This window comes from Gorilla gorilla, chromosome 11 (assembly GCF_029281585.2).
Source record: "Gorilla gorilla gorilla isolate KB3781 chromosome 11, NHGRI_mGorGor1-v2.1_pri, whole genome shotgun sequence".
Classification (NCBI taxonomy): Eukaryota; Metazoa; Chordata; class Mammalia; order Primates; family Hominidae; genus Gorilla; species Gorilla gorilla.
In genome coordinates, this window is record NC_073235.2 from 137,384,426 (window position 1) to 137,397,744 (window position 13,319).

At 42.0% G+C, this 13,319-nt stretch overlaps 1 long non-coding RNA gene across 1 annotated transcript in view; it reads left to right on the forward strand.

The window, feature by feature from the left end:
* The window catches only part of LOC129532108 (uncharacterized), a 35,021-nt gene that overhangs the window by 1,612 nt on the left and 20,090 nt on the right, over positions 1-13,319 (forward strand). Inside the window, exon 2 of the long non-coding RNA XR_008677723.2 lies at positions 11,325-11,421. This is a non-coding gene — a long non-coding RNA (uncharacterized lncRNA). The remainder of the gene's footprint in view (positions 1-11,324; positions 11,422-13,319) is intronic.

The window sequence follows — 13,319 nt, forward strand, 5'->3', positions numbered from 1 at the left end:
CATAGTGACTTTGGGGTCTTAAGATTTTATTTTTCTTGCACAGAGGTTAGGTCTCCTCCTCTGCCTGGTGATTCTTGGTCTTCTGTTTGGGATTGAGAAAACAGGATGGGAATGTGGTGTTGGTTCTCTCTGTGGCTGAGTCTCTATGGTACGGTAGGGTGTGTTCAATTATTTTAGAAAATAGGCTACAGTGGTTTCTCTTGGAACATCTACAGGACACCTCTTCTATGGATCAAGGAGTATATATTCTTTGTGAACTTGTGACTTATCAGGACTTTAATAACCCCCATGCATACCCAGTTAACATATTCTAGGAAGTCGCTTCACCACACGTTTCATTAGCCAACACATTTCCCTCTAACTAGCAGTATCTGCATTTTCCATTAAATAATCCATGACTTCTCATACTATTTGCCTTTGCCAACTTCATCACATATTCAAACTCTTTCTCTAATAACAGGGCTATATGAACTAAAAATCAACACAGCTTTACAGCATTTTTAATATTTGGAAAAGTCATTTCCCCTCATAATACTTTCTTTCAAAACATTTAAAATTTATTCTCAACACTTTTTTCTTCCACATGAACTTTGGATTTATTTTAACAAGTTTTCCCAAAAATAGTATAGAGACTTTGTTTGGAATTATTTTAATTATGTAAGTTGGGAAATTTAATCATACAAAATAGTCTTATCATCCAAGACATGTTATGTAAATATTGGTATTACTTATTTTTTGGTGTGTAATAATAGCATCTATAATTATTTGTATGTTTTCCAAGTGGTTATAGACATTATAAAGACCTGATTTTTTATATATTACTTTCAGAATCAGCCACTGAATTCTATCCACAATCCATATGTTGTTTTGATTGACAATCTGGGGTGTTTATATACAATCATACTGGCTGCAAATAGTAATACTTCTATCTTCTTCATATCAAATGTATATTACTTGTTTTTGTCTTCTGTCCAGAGCCTCCAAAGTAACATTGTAATGTGTTGATAGGAATGAGAAATGAAGACCTTCACTAAGTTTATTTTTCTACAGTTTCTCTATTCCTTGACTACACTGGGCAGAGGTATTTATTGTCTCTGCAAATAAATCATTTTTTGTTTCACTTATTAATCCTATCATCTTAAAATTCATTAATTTCTGATTTCATCTATATTATGTTCTTTCTAATTCCCTACGTTGAATGATAACATATATTTATTTTCTTCTTCATTTGGAAATGAAAGAATTTAGGGTTAATAATTGGCGTCTCCAGATACCTTGGAAAGCCTTAGTTACATAGTGTCTTCCTTTTTAATAATTTTCTAAATATACTGAAATAATATTTGATATCCTATTAGTTATCTGAGAGGGCTTTTATTTCATTTGTTATATCTTAACTAATTGGGTTATTGTTTCTAAATGTTTATTATAAATCTTGAATTTTAGAAAATTATGTTCACGAATAGCAAGTTTTGCTTTGAGGATTTTATAGAGGCAAATATATGCAACTTTTGTAAATGTTCCATGGACATTCAAAAATTAGTAGTCCTATTAGTATGAGCTTTATCTTTATCTTTTCTAAGTCTTACATTATCATTGTGATAGGCTGAACAGTGGCCCCTCAAGATATACAGGTCCTAATCCCTCAAACCTTTGGATATTACTTTCTAGGACAAGACTTTGCAGATGTGATTCACAGTCTTGAGATGGGAAGATTATCCTGAATCAACTTAAAGGAAAAAAAAACTGAGGCAAAATTAATAAAAGTAGAGAGTTTATTTGGGCCAAATTTGAGGACTGCAACCCAGGAGCATAGATCCAAATTGCCCTGAATCTACATTCTAATTAACAGCAGTTGCAAGTGGGATTTTAAAGAAAAGGAGAGGCAGTTCCTAAGCTGTTTACCAAGAATTTACATTAAAATAACATAGTCTATTGAATGGCTATACATTGTCTTTTGTATCACTAATTCCAGGAACAGGGTATATGGGTGAGACAGCTGGTCTGAAATGCTTTTAAACAATTGCCCCCAGCATAGGTGTGGAAGGGCGGGGTGAGACTGAAGCCCTGTGCTCAAGTGTCTCTGAGCCGGGTAAGTTCTGCCCACATCGTTCAGACTGCTCTCAGCTATTTTTCTTTTCTCACCTGGATTATCCAGGTATGCCCTAAATGCAAATCACAAGTATTCTTACAAGAGGGAGGCAGAGAGAGATTTGATACAGAAGAAGAAGGCCTTGTGACCACTGAAGCTGGATGCTATGCTGCTGGCTTTGAAGGTGGAGGGAAGGGCCAAGAGCCAGGGAATGTAAGGAATGCAGCTCCAAGCTAGAAAAGGCAAGAAAGGGCAAGAAAACAGGTCCTCCCCAGAGCCTCTGGAGATGGTGAGGCCCTACTGACATCTCCATTTCAGCCCAGTGAAACTGATTACAGCTTTCTGACCTGCACAACTGTGAGACAGTCAATATGTGTTGTTTTAAACCATCACATTTGTGGCAATTTGTTATGGCAGCCACACGCAACTAATTCTCTTTTCATTGTTTCCTGATCTACCATAGAGTAGTGGTACTGATAAACTCTCCCTAATAGTTGTATTTTGATCATTTCTTCTTGACTTTTAAAATGTGAATATACAGTGCCAGTACTGTGTTTCTCAGCATATGAAGGCTAAGGACCATTTTTACTGCTAATACCTTTCATAACACAACATGACTTTTATTGCCACTTTAAGGCTCCTTGAGTTGATGCCTACATTTTCTTCATATTGAAATAATCATTTCCTCTGTCATGTGAACTTTCCTGTCTATCTTTCCCCAGTCTTTTATTTTAAATTGTAAAAGAGCTCTCCTTAATATTTATTTCTTGTATCATATCCTATTTTTGCTTCCTATTATAAGACTTTGCTTTGATATAGCGGAATTTAAACTGCCAACATTTATCATCATAACGAAAATGCCTGACCCTTATGCCTCTCATCTTGCTTTGTTAGGCTTTCCATTGTATACTTTACTGTAGCTTTCTTTCATATTCATGTTATTTGTACAATGGTATTTTTAAAAATTATACCAATGAATACTTTTAATTTTTAAAATATCTATTTAAATGTGTTCTCTAATTATCTAAGTCCAGAATACAGCAATTATTTTGGCTCCTTTTTACATAAGACTTAAAATTTATTACACTTTATCTCTTCCTATGCACTTGATTATTTCCTAGTCTTTGTTAATTTACTTTCACATTATAGACCTAGATCGACATATATTATCATTGCTATTTTTAATAAAGTAAAAATTATTTGAGTTTTTTTTCTCTTTTTAGGCCATTTTAATGTAACTCATTTATTCATCCAATAAATATTTATTGAGGACCTATACTATGAGCCAAATGCTGAGCTAAGAAGTGGCAGAGCCTTAGTGATCAAGACCACACAGCCTCTGCCTAGGCCTCATGGGCTGTGGTGCTGTGTGGTCTCTGTGTTTGATCCATTTCAGTTCTCACCTACCCTGTGTTCAGGCCACCCTGAACTGGGCTTGGTTCTTTAGAATCACCGTACCTACCATGTTACCAAGCCACCATGCCCTAAAGCCACCATGCCACTATGCCCCTATACCACCATGCTACCCCACTACCACACCACCATGTCACCACGCCACCATGCCACCCATGCCATCATGTCACCATGCTACCACACCATCATGCCATCATTCCACCATGTCACTATGCCACACATCAACTCACCACCATGCCACCATACCACCATGACATCATGCCACCATGTTGCAATGTCCCCATGTCACCACCTCACCACACCACCATGCCACCACATCATCATGCCACCATGTTACCATGCCACCACATCATGCCATATCACCATGTCACACACCATCATGCCACCATATCACCACATCATTATGCCACCATGCCACGATACCACCATGTCACCATGTCACAACATCACCATGACACCATATCACCACGCCACCATATCACCACATCATGCCACAATGCCATCATGTCACATCACCATATCACCATGCCACATCACCATGCCACCATCTCACCATGATATGGTGAGGTGTTACTTACTGTACCACTGTGTCATGATGCACCCTGTCATATTCAACTATGTTATCAAGTTACCACACCACCATCTCACCCTGTCACCATCCCACCATGCACCATGCCACTATGTTACCTGTCTCCTGGTAGGTGTTCGCCTGTTTATTTCCCTCTTGTCCCTTGGACTGTGGGCTTCACAAGGGCATGGACCTTTCTGGTTTTGTTCAAAAGTTTGCTTACTAGCACAATGCCTTGGCACCTTGCAACCATTCAATAAATGTTTATTAACTAAAGGGGTGACTAAGTAAGGTGCTCTTTTTTGGTAATTAATTCTTTATGTTGACTGCTTTTATGTTGGCTAGAATATCTCTTAATTAATTATAAAAGAGAATGTGAATGGTCATTTTCTAATCCCCAATGTAACCAAGGATGACCCTGTGTTGTAAAAGTGTGGCTGGGTATGATAGTCTTTGTACCTAACTTTGACTCAATTTTTACCTCTTAGAAGTGTGTGAATTTGGGGGCATCATCCCCTGGCTTTTGCAGAAGAAATGTCTGATGTCAGATTAATTTTTGTTTGTTTTTAAATAATCTGCGTTCTTTTCTCTTTTGTCTAAAATTTTTATCTTTTTCCTTTAAAAAATCTCATGTAGTGTGTTGGTCTTGCCTAGTATATGGTGAGTGTTCTTCCCCCTGTGGATTAAATGTTTGTTCTACCCAGAGAAGTTTTCATGAATTACAACCTCCCTTGAACTACCCTGTCCACGTGCAGGTGGCCAAGTGACCTTCCCCCACCCACCACCATGTTGAGAACTAGAGCTCAAAGATATAGAGGAGGAATAAAGGTAGATGAAAGTAGGAACACCACTGATAGCTTCAAAGATAGTCCTTGTGCAGTGAGAGGGTGTCCACCCTGTTTTCTGATTAATGTGGACTCAAACAAGGATCACCCAGGGGGTCAAAGTCTTTTCCCACCTTCTCTGGGACCTGCTATGCTGATCTCATGCAGCGGACTTGGGGGAATTCCCTGTGTTCCTCAGTTAAACCCAAGCTCTGCTAAAATATACAAATAGTCATCCTAAACTCTAGGTCCAACATTGGCCTAGAAACTCTAGGTCCTAATTTTCCAAGCTGTTAGATGTTTTTATTTTCCAGATTTTTTTTTTTTTTTGAGACGGAGTTTCACTCTTGTCGCCCAGGCTGGAGTGCAATGGCATGATTTCAGCTCCTGCTCACTACAGCCTCTACCTCCTGGGTTCAAGCGATTCTCCTGCCTCAGCCTCCCAAGTAGCTGGGATTACAGGTTGCCACCACCATCCCCAGCTAATTTTTGTATTTTTCGTAAGAGATGGGTTTCACCATATTGGCCAGGCTGGTCTCGAATTCCTGACCTCAGGTGATCCTCCCACCTCAGTCTCTTAAAGTGCTGGGAATACAGGCATGAGCCACCACGCCCGGCCTGTTTTTGGGATATTTTAATGGAAAGTGATAGAGTATGAATCTGGCCTGCTCAGGTAGCTCTAGGTCAGCCATGAAATCTGCGTCCTGATAAGGAGCCTGGAGAGGCTTCCTCAAATCCCCAGGCCATGGCATTGCCAGTACAACACTTGCATCTCCTGACTTAGCCCAGCACTGCCAAGCAGACCTCACGGGTGTCCTTCTGCCACCTTCATGCTTCCTCCATCCTGGTCTCCCTGTCTGTTTACATCGGTGTTTTTCTTGGCCCAGGGGAGGGTCTCTTTATATCACGGCCTCTGTGGTCCAGTTAGTTAGGAGAGAGTTTTGAGCAGGTGCAATTAGTGTGGAGTCTCTGGGGCCTGCACTCACACACGCGGGATCCTGACAAGCCCTGAGTCCTGGAACAGCCGCACCCTGCAGTAGCACCCACGGAGCAGCCTTTAGGCCCTGATGCTCCTTTCAAACAATCAGAAGCTTCTGTGGGCCAGAGCTGTCCATAGGGCCTTTGAGAGCCTGGGGAGGTAGAAGGGAGAGTGAGGCATCCATAGCAGTGTCTGCAGGGAAAGGGGGGTTTACCTGTCCCCTGGCACAGTTAGATGTGTAGCTCACACTTTGACTATAGGATGCTCTTATGTGTCCACACTTCACAAAGCACAGGGCAGCTCTGTGTTGTTGCCCAGAAGAAAATGAACCCGCCCCTACTTCCACTAGGGGTCTGTGAGTTGATTTGAAATGCAAATATGAATTCTCTGCATCGCTGCCTCTAGGCAGCAGGACAGCCAGCAGTAAGCTGCAGACATCCCACCATGCTGCAGCTTGCTGTCTGCAGCAGGAAGCCCCACATACAGCCTGACAGTCAGGCCAAGCCATTTGGCCATTCACCAGTGCTGCAAGCTCAGGCAGGTTGCTTAACCTGTCTCAGTTCCTGCTTCTGAGAAGTAAAGCTAATGGGGTCTTTGTCATGAGATTACTGGAAGATTAAGTAAAATAACAAGCATCAGGCAGCTGACATAGAAAGTGTGCCTGAGAGGTGGATGGACAGCTCCCTAGCCCCTCTCTTTGTCTTCTGGGCTGAGCCCCTCCTGATCCCCACAGGGCAAAGGCTGGTTGATTTTCAGTAGTTTAAGCTGGTGTGCAGCAGCTAAACTCCACATTTCTAGACCGTTTGAACAGGAAACCTGAGATGAGGGAGCGTTTGAATTGGCTCATGCAAAAAACAATATTTGCTGGAGGTTAGCTGCTGCATTATGAATTTTTAACCTCCCATAAATCAAACTGTAAAAATGGACAAAGGCTGAGTTTCCTGTGCCAGGACCAAAATAGACACCGCCTGCGTCTCTTAGACAATTCCGATTATGTTTCCACAACCAAATCATGCTGAGATGAATAGCTGGAATATTTATATTTAGGTCCTAACGTATAATGTAAAATAAATGAAAACAGTCTATCTTCTTGGCACTGAAATTGTGCCACCATATCCATTTACAAATACGATAACTCAAAGACCAGGCTGTGCAAAGACCATCATGTGCCTGGGGCAGGATTTTGCTTCTCTGCTCCCATTGCTTTTCCCTACAACTGTCGTCACCAGATACCCAATACTAAATGATTAATAGAAAATCCCCAGCGGGATCAGTCCACAGCAAGGTTTAAAGTGAATCCTTTTGTGAATGCTTTATACTGACAAATATAAATGCTTTAAAAGGTCCAGGAGATGGAATCTTGTAACTGCAGAGGACGGTATTTTAACTAAAGAAAGCTTTTGTTAATTTGACAAACATATCTTTCTCTGGCAACTCCTATGAGCTACAAACTTAGATGAATATCATAACAACTAAGAGATTTTTATTCTTTCAATTTAGTGGTAAAGGGAGATATTAAAGCACCTGATTTACTATGAGGCAGAAAGAAACATGAGCTCAAGTGTTACAAGCAAATGTTACAGACTTCTAGAAGGAAAGACCACAGCAAAAAAAGTGAAGTTGGAGCTGAACTTTAAAGGATGATAAAGGTTTTAGTATGGAAAATAGAGCTCCAGAGGCAAGAGAAATGTGGCTACACTGAGGTGAAACTGGCAATAGGGTGTGGAGTGAAAGTATGCGATGCAAAAAATAAACTGAAAGCAAGTATGGGCCAGGCACGGTGGCTCACGCCTGTAATCCCGGCACGCTGGGAGACCCACGTGGGAGGATCACTTGAGGCCAGGAGTTTGAGACCAGCCTGGCCCACATGGCAAAGCCGTGTCTCTACTAAAAACACACAAATTAGCCAGGAATGGTGGCACACACCTGTAGTCCCAGGTACTTGGGAGGTTGAGGCAGGAGGATCGCTTGAACCCAGGAGGCAGAGGTTGCAATCAGCCTAGATCATACCACTGCACTCCAGCCTGGGTGACAGAGCAAGACTCGGTCTCCAAAAAAAATAAAGCAAAGTATGAAGCTATTTGGAATAAGGAAGATAGAGCCTTATAGGAGACTGGAGGTTTTTAAAGGCTTCTAACAAAAGGGCTGATATGATATCAGCAGTGTGAATGAATCCATTCATTCACTTAACAAATATTTACCGAGCTCCTCAGTGAGGGATGAAGTGGTAGGTAACAAAACCAATAGGCTCCTGCCCCCATGGACCCACAGTTTCATGGGGTGACAAGCATTAACAAATAAACCTGTAAGTAAATGTATTAGGTTGACGCAAAAGTAATTGTAGTTTCTGCATTACTTTTAATGCAATTACTTTTGCGTCAACCTAATATAATTACAGGCAGAAGAGAGAACTAGGTAAGAAGGGTGCTTAGGGTGATGTCCAAGGATAGCAGGGAGCCCTGACTAATACTGGGGGTTGGAGAGAGGAGAGAAGGCATTGCTGAGGACCTGGCATCCACACTGGGTCCTGGGGGGTCAATGGAGTTGGAAAGCAGGGCTATGCTGGGGCCAGGGCTGCAGCAGAAATTGGAAGCATTCCAAGTGCAGGACTAGGAACAAAGGCCTTTTGGCAAATGAAGAGGTAGGCATTTTCAAGAAAACAAAAGAGAAGAGAGTGGCGTAAGATAACTCCAGGGGGATGGGACATCTGCAGGGCCTGGCAAGGCACATTCAGGATTTTATTTTTATTTATTTATTTATTTATTTATTTATTTATTTATTTATTTATCTGAGATGGAGTCTCACTCTGTCACCCAGGCTGGAGTGCAGTGGTGAGATCTTGACTCACTGCAACCTCCACCTCCCAGGTTCAAGTGATTCTCCTGCCTCAGCCTCCTGAATAGCTGGGACTACAGTCATGTGCCACCATACCCAGCTAATTTTTTGTATTTTTAGTACAGATGGGGTTTCACTGTGTTAACCAGGATGGTCTCGATCTCCTGAACTTGTGATCTGCCCACCTCGGCCTCCCAAAGTGCTAGGATTACAGACGTGAGCCACCATGCCCGGCCCAATTTTTGTATTTTTAGTAGAGATGGGGTTTCACCATCTTGGCCAGGCTGGTCTTGAACTCCTGACTTTATGATCCACACACCTTGGCCTCATAAAAGCTCTGGGATTACAGGCATCAGCCACTGCACCCGGCCACATTCAGGATTTTAATCAGGAAGTGCAAGGGGAAGCCACTGTCTGGAGTGATAAGATCTGGTTGGTTGCATAACGTCCCTCTGGCTGCTGTATGGAAGGTGGATCTCAGAGAAGTGAGTCTGAAAGACATTGTGGTGATCCTGAGGACTATCCTCTGATTTTTTTTTATCTTGTCCAAATTTCTATCTCAAGGGTCTGGGGAGTCATGTTCTACAAATCATAAATTCTCATCAGATGGGTTTAATTTAACCCTATATAGGATGACTTACTTTCCAACCTGACTCTGGCATAACATTATGAGACAAGGAAGAAAATCAAAATATTTTACCCCAAAACTTGTTTCTTTGCCATATCTTGAAATGGCCCTGCAAAGCTGTCCTTTGTGGGGGAAAATTTGCATCTATAAAGAATCTCTATTAACCTAGCTAGTTCTTTTTCTTCAAGACCCTCCCAATCCTAAAGAGATTAACTAAAAGTCTAGCACCTTCTAAAGATCTGAATAGGAAACATTTGTCATCTGTTATCTCTAAAGGGCAGCCACCGTAAGACTTCAAAAGAACCTTGGTCTTCACAATCTTTTAACTTAACCCGAACATTTCCTTTCTGTGATCCCAGATCTTTAGATAAATTCAACCAATTGTCAACCAGAAAATGTTTAAATTCACCTATAGTCTGGAAGCCCCTGCTTTGAGTTGTTCTGCCTTTCTGGATCAAACTAATGTATTTCTTTAATGTATTTGATTGATGTCTCATGCCTCCCTAAAATGTATAAAACCAAGCTGTGCCCTGACCACCTTGGGCACATGTTCTCAGGACCTCCTGAGGGCTGTGTCAGGGACCATGGTCACTCATATTTGGCTCAGAAAAAATCTCTTCAAATATTTTACAGAGTTTGACTCTTTTCATTGACAATGTGAAGGAGATATGCGGCAGTTTGCACAGAGCAGTCCTGGTGAACCAGGAGGCAAGAGGGCAATTTAAGACCTCCTTTAAAGTTACAGCAGACAGATCTTGCTGATGGGTTGGGGGTTGGGAGCAGTAGAGGAGGGAAAAGTCAAGGAGATTCTATGTTCTGACTTGAGCCACTGAGCAGAAGGTGGTAGTTTCCCAGAGATGGAAAATCCTAAAGTAATGTTAATGCGTAGGCTGCAGGTGAGAGGTCAAGAAATCAGCTTGAGATTTGGAAACACTGAATGCCTATGAGACTTCCAATGCAGAGGTCAAGTGGGCCATTCACAATATGAGTCAGAAGCTCAGAAAAATGAAAACAACCACAGATCATCTGGGAGGAGGGCAGAGTAGAGGCAACAGCTAGAAAGGGCAGTTTCCATCTTGGCTTCCTGTGCCTGGGATCTGCCCCAGCTGACCTTTCCAGGAAGTCTCTGGTGGTCACCTGCCGACCTTATCACAAAGCTCTCCAAAACACATCAACCTTAATTTCAGGTTCAGGTTCACCCAAGAAGAAAAACAGTAGGCTTATGTCTTATATCCTTTTGCAATCACTTACCCTTCTCCAAATCTGGGCCCCAAGCAATCACGAGTTTACTTTCTGTTGCGATAGCTTAGCTTTGCCTGTTCTCCTCCTCGGTTCTTTGAATGTGCCTATAATAATCTCCAACAGGTTTCTTTGATATTATGACAAGTTCTAGACACATCCTGCATTTTCCTTGACTGCAGAATCTGTATTAACTCTTCTCAAGAGCTCTGGTTCCTTTTTGTGGGAAATGATATGTAGAGACCACAATCTGGGTTCAAAGGGTGCTAATTAATAGTGATTCATTGTTACTAGGCCTTTTATAAAGCTAGGAAATTTCTGACTGGGCGTGTTGGCTCATGCCTGTAATCCCAGCACTTTGGGAGGCTGAGACAGGCAGATCACCAGAGGTCAGGAGTTTGAGACCAGACTTGCCAACGTGGTGAAACCCTGTCTCTACTAAAAATACAAAAATTAGCTGGACATGGTGGTGCATGCCTATAATCCCAGCTACTTGGGAGGCTGAGGCAGGATAATCACTTGAACCTGGGAGGCAGAGGTTGCAGTGAGCTGAGATCACACTACTACCCTTCAGCCTGGGCAACAGAGCGAGACTCTGTCTCAAAAGAAAAAAAAAAGGCTAGGGAATTTCTAAAAATTAAGATAAAACACTTCCTAATTCATACTGCTAGCTTCCGATCCAGATTCTGGATATAGGCTTTTTACTAAAATTGATTAATCTTACTTCTATTCTTTTTTCTCCCACACAGAAAATTCTGGTTCTCGATACCAGCATCATTACTGATTTGCTTTCTACTCACACACAAATAGCCTCCAAATAAGAATGCCAACACTATCACCAAAAAGGTAATTGCTGAAAACTGTTTAAGATCTTTAGCAGGTTTTTGGTGGGAAGGGCTTGGGGGTTTGGGAGGTTGGTTTGGCTTTTGTTTGTTTGTTTGGTTGTTTTTTTTTTTTTTTTGGTCCTGACGTTATATCCCACTTGGAATGTATACTGTAATTACCATATTTGGAAATCACTTGAAATAGTTTCTCTTTGTGTGGTATGACATCAAATGCATACATCATGAAATTTGTTCTATTTTGCCTTCTATTTTTATGAATGGTTTTAATGGTGGTTTTGTTTTGCAACTATGTAAAAATATTTACATGTCCCAAGTCAAATTCCAAAAACAAGACATATTCAAAGAATTTTAGCTTCTCTACCTGCTATCCCTTTCCTCTAGTCAAATTCCAAAACGAGATATATTCAAAGAATTTAGCTTCTCTACCTGCTATCCCTTTCCTCTGAGATAGCGTTTTTTTAAGATTTATACCAGCACTGTTTTTACACATGCACATGTGCACACACACATACACACATACACATATTCCTTGTATTAGCTCATTTTCCTACTGCTATAAAGAAATACCAAAGACTGGGTCATTTATAAAGGAAAACAGGCTTAACAGACTCAGTTCCACATGGCTGGGGAAGCCTCACAATCATGGCGGAAGGTGAAGGAGAAGCAAAGACACGTGTTACATGACGGCCATCAAGAGAGAAGTGCAGCATGAAATGGGGGAAGGCCCCTTATAAAACCATCAGATCTTGTGAGAACCCACTCACTACCACAAGAACAGTTTGGAGGTAACAACTCCCATGATTCAATTACCTCCCACCAGGTCCCTTTCACAACAAGATGAGATTTGTGTGGAAACACAGCCAAACAATATCATTCTGCCCCTGGCCCCTCCCAGATCTTATGTTCTTACAATTCAAAACACAATCATGCCCTTCCAATAGTCCTCCAAAGTCTTAACTCACTCCAGCATTAACTCAAAAGTCCAAGTTGAAAGTCTCATCTGAGACAAAGCAAGTCCCTTCAACCTATGGACCTGTAAAATCAAAAGCAATTCAATTACTTCCTAGATACAATGGAGGTACAGGCATTGGGTAAATACACCCATTCCAAATGGGAAAAATTGGCCAAAACAAAGAGTTTGCAAGCCCCATGCAAGTCCAAAATCCAATAGTGCAGTCATTAAACCTTACAGTTCCAAAATGATCTCCTTTGACTCCATGTCTCACATCTAGGGCACACTGATGCAAGAGGTGGGCTCCCACAGCCTTTGGCAGCTCTGCCCCTGTGCCTTTACAGGGTACAGCCCCTCTCCTGGCTGCTTTCACCGGCAAGCACTGAATGTCTGTGGCTTTTCCAGGCGCGTGGTGCAATCTGTCAGTGGATCTACCATTCTGGGGTGTGGAGGACAGTGGCCCTCTTCTCACAGCTCCACTAGGCAGTACCCCAGTGGGAACTCTTTGTGGGGGCTCCAACCCCACATTTCCCTTCTGCACTGCCCCAGCAGAGGTTCTCCATGAGGGCCTTGCCTTTGCAGGAAACTTCTGCCTGGACAGCTAGGTGTTTCCAAACACCCTCTGAAATCTAAGTGGAGGTTCCCAAACCTCTGTTCTTGACCTCTGTGACCCTAAAGACTCAAAACCACATAGAAGCTGCCAAGATTTGGGGCTTGTACCCTCTGAAGCCACAGCTGGAGTGACTAGGATGCAGGACATCAAGTCCTGAGGCTTCACACAGCAGGGAGGCCCTGGACACAGCCCAGGAAACCATTTTTTCCTCCTAGGCCTCCAGGTCTGTGATGGAAGGGGCTGCTGCAAAGGTATCTGACATGCTCTGGAGACATTTTCCCCATTGTCTTGGTGATTAGCATTTGGCTCCTCACTACTTATGCAAACTTCTGCT